Below are 3175 nucleotides of genomic sequence, written 5' to 3'. Positions count from 1 at the left end.
GGTTAGGGTTAGGGTTAGGGTTAGGGTTAGGGTTAGGGTTAGGGTTAGGGTTAGGGTTAGGGTTAGGGTTAGGGTTAGGGTTAGGGTTAGGGTTAGGGTTAGGGTTAGGGTTAGGGTTAGGGTTAGGGTTAGGGTTAGGGTTAGGGTTAGGGTTAGGGTTAGGGTTAGGGTTAGGGTTAGGGTTAGGGTTAGGGTTAGGGTTAGGGTTAGGGTTAGGGTTAGGGTTAGGGTTAGGGTTAGGGTTAGGGTTAGGGTTAGGGTTAGGGTTAGGGTTAGGGTTAGGGTTAGGGTTAGGGTTAGGGTTAGGGTTAGGGTTAGGGTTAGGGTTAGGGTTAGGGTTAGGGTTAGGTCCCAGGAGCCAGCTAAGGGTGGGGGGTGCAAGGAAGGGGAAAGCAGGGGGCATGTGCAGTGGAGCTTGCCCAGACAATGTGATGCAGGTCCAGTCCATCCCTATCCAGCCCACAGCTGCCCCTGTGGTGCTCTGCATGGGTCTGAGCCCTGCCCAGGGCAGCCATTGCCACACGCCCACCCTGCATCCACCAACAGAACAGCCCCGGCCCTGGTCAATTTGCATAGCTTTCTGGCAGGGCCGCCTTCCACCCACCCAGCTGCACACAGGTGGTTGCTCATCATGCCAGGTGGCTGAGTGGATGGAAGGCAGCTGGGATCTAGAGCTGGAGCTGCACACTGGAATAGAAGCTGCCTGGCTGCAGCTTTCCTCTCTGCCTGATGGGGCATGTGGTGCCTGGATCATGTCCCCACAGCTTCCCCATGCTACCTGCTGCCCCAAGCAGTGCAGCAGGGGCAGGAGGAGGAGGAGCTGTTGGAGGCAGGGGGAGCTGAGCAGTACCCCAAGTCTCTGCAGCAGCAGCAGCAGCAGGAGAACCCCTGCCGGGAAGCTGTGCATGCTGGTCAGGACTAAGGCAGTGCCATAGGCTGGTGTGGGGTGTGTGCAGGCAGACGTGCAGTGTGGGCTGTCCTGGTAGGAGCAGGCAGAGCATTCCCATACAGAGTGTTGTGGAGGCAACCATGGGCTGAATACAATCAATTGGCAGGCCAGACCTGGCCCAAGGGCTGTATTTTGCCCACCCCTGCTCTATAAGTTGTTGTGGTTCTTTGTGGTCTTTGCAGGTCACCAGAGTATGAGCTAGATTATGGCCCTCCCCCAGCAAGTTACTTGGTAAGAAAATGTGAAAGCAGGTTACCTCATTTTGAAAACTCAGGTCAGTCACAGAACTCCTAGTAAAAGTAGGACATCATCTTATTAAGTAATAGCTGACACTTCTTTAGATTTCAGCCATAACGGTAAGAGAGACAATATCAAACTGATTGAAATGACTGATCAGATTCACCTGAGTGATTTGTAACAATTCTATCACTTATAATATCACTATTACTTTCTCTGAACAGGAAGCATTTCTTATGTAAACAAATAGTTCATTAAATAGCAGAAAACCTTTCAGAATAATAGGAGTTCCCTACTTAATTCAAGAAAATTGGATTAAAAGCTTGGCATTTAATTCCTGGAAATCCAAGAGAAACAATATGGGTAAAAATCCAACTCTAATAATAAAAAAAATCTTCAGGCAGAAAGCCGACACATTCTTTAAGCAGAATAGAAAACAAGTTTGTGTTCTTCATTATTTCACAAAACTTTATTTCATTATTTTTAGTCTATTTCCATCCCTTTTTTCTTCCTATTAAACCGTTATTTCTCAATAAAAGAGTAAGTCAGAACATTTTGATGGAAGTCTGTTCCATCAGGATCAAAATGCTTCACAAGATCAAATCAAATTTTGTTAGGATTTAATTTTGGGAGAAATGGAGGAAACTTCCCCCCCATGTCAACAAGTTCAGAATTAAAACATCTGCATTTTAATTTGAACTTTTAGGGTGCCTATACACCAATGTGGAGGCTATTCCAACGTGCTGTAATTACAGAGTGTCAGAGCAGATTCATTTGATTGTGTCTGCTGGAGTCTGGTAATTGCTGCACTCCAGCCAGCCTCCACCTCTTTTGTATCAGCATCTCCGTGCTTCAAAATGGCAGCAGGGGCACTTTACCTAAAGTTTGATAAATTAAAGCGCTCCCCTCCCTTCACCGTCTGAGCACATATATAGACAACCCTTAATTTCTATATTAGATCAACAGAAACAAATTTAAAAGATAAATAGATATTTTACCAAAACAAAATGTTTAAATTGACTTGAATTCTCTTTCCAGAATTTTCCTCACAGAAAATAGTACATGGTTTTTTGTGTTAATTCCTGTTTGGAATAAAGCCAATTTTCCAAATCCCTCTTGAAATGGAACTTTTGTCCTGAGCAATCTGGGCTATAATCACTGATTTGAAAACTTCAGTTACATATTGTCTAAGATATACAAGGAGGAGCAAGAAATTAGTTAAATAATGGGATGATATAAATTATGGTGTTCTAGGTGAGTACCTTCTTTGGGGGGAAAAAAATTAAATGTTGATGTGAATGCAACAGCCCAAAATTTGTAGCTGATTTCCTAAAAGATTGTACTCATTTTGTACATGTATTTTAACTTTATCCTCTGCTTATGTGAATGACTTTTATTTATAAAAGCGAACTCCTTCATTGTAGTGGGGTTCATTCTAGACACAGGTTATGTCCCTACATGGCCTGATTCAGAGTGATCCAGCTTTGCTCAGAATCGCACACAAGATCAAATCAAAAAGCCTCCAGCCAGACAAAAAACCAAGACCCTAACATGTATATGTTATGTAACATGTATATTTACATATTCTCTGTACAGAGTCCAGGATCCAGAAAAACTTCCAGGTTTGAAAAGCATGGGTTTCAAACTGACAAGAGACATTTTAACACAATTCCATTCTCCAAATGAACAAGGTTCAAAACGCTTGCAGAACAGATCTAATATGAAAAGTAGAATTTGGAACTTCTGTTCATAATTTCTCAGTGATCAGCATATGAAATCAGCTTCGTACATACCTTCTAGGGTCGGAAGGGACCTGAGAAGATCATCTAGTCCGACCCCCTGCCATGGCAGGAAAGAATACTGGGGTCAAACGACCCCAGCAAGGTGTTCATCTAACCTCTTCTTAAAAACCCCCAGGGTAGGAGCCTGCACCACCTCCCTTGGAAGCTGGTTCCAGACCCTAGCCGCCCTGACCGTGAAATAGCGCCT

General features: G+C 44.1%; 1 long non-coding RNA gene across 1 annotated transcript in view; it reads right to left on the bottom strand.

Annotated features, from left to right (window-relative positions):
* LOC109301711 overlaps positions 1-2973 on the bottom strand; it is a 9658-nt gene extending 6685 nt beyond the window's left edge. Inside the window, exons 1-2 of the long non-coding RNA XR_002098577.1 lie at positions 2768-2973; positions 1483-1563 (exon numbers count right to left, since the gene is read on the bottom strand). This is a non-coding gene — a long non-coding RNA (uncharacterized LOC109301711). The remainder of the gene's footprint in view (positions 1-1482; positions 1564-2767) is intronic.
* Between the last annotated feature and the right edge of the window lie 202 nt (positions 2974-3175).

The sequence above is a fragment of the Gavialis gangeticus genome, unplaced genomic scaffold (assembly GCF_001723915.1).
Source record: "Gavialis gangeticus isolate Ggan-Ray unplaced genomic scaffold, GavGan_comp1, whole genome shotgun sequence".
In the NCBI taxonomy this organism is placed as follows: domain Eukaryota; kingdom Metazoa; phylum Chordata; order Crocodylia; family Gavialidae; genus Gavialis; species Gavialis gangeticus.
The sequence above is the reverse complement of the archived record's forward strand: the minus strand, read 5'-3'. Positions and strand labels throughout refer to the sequence as shown.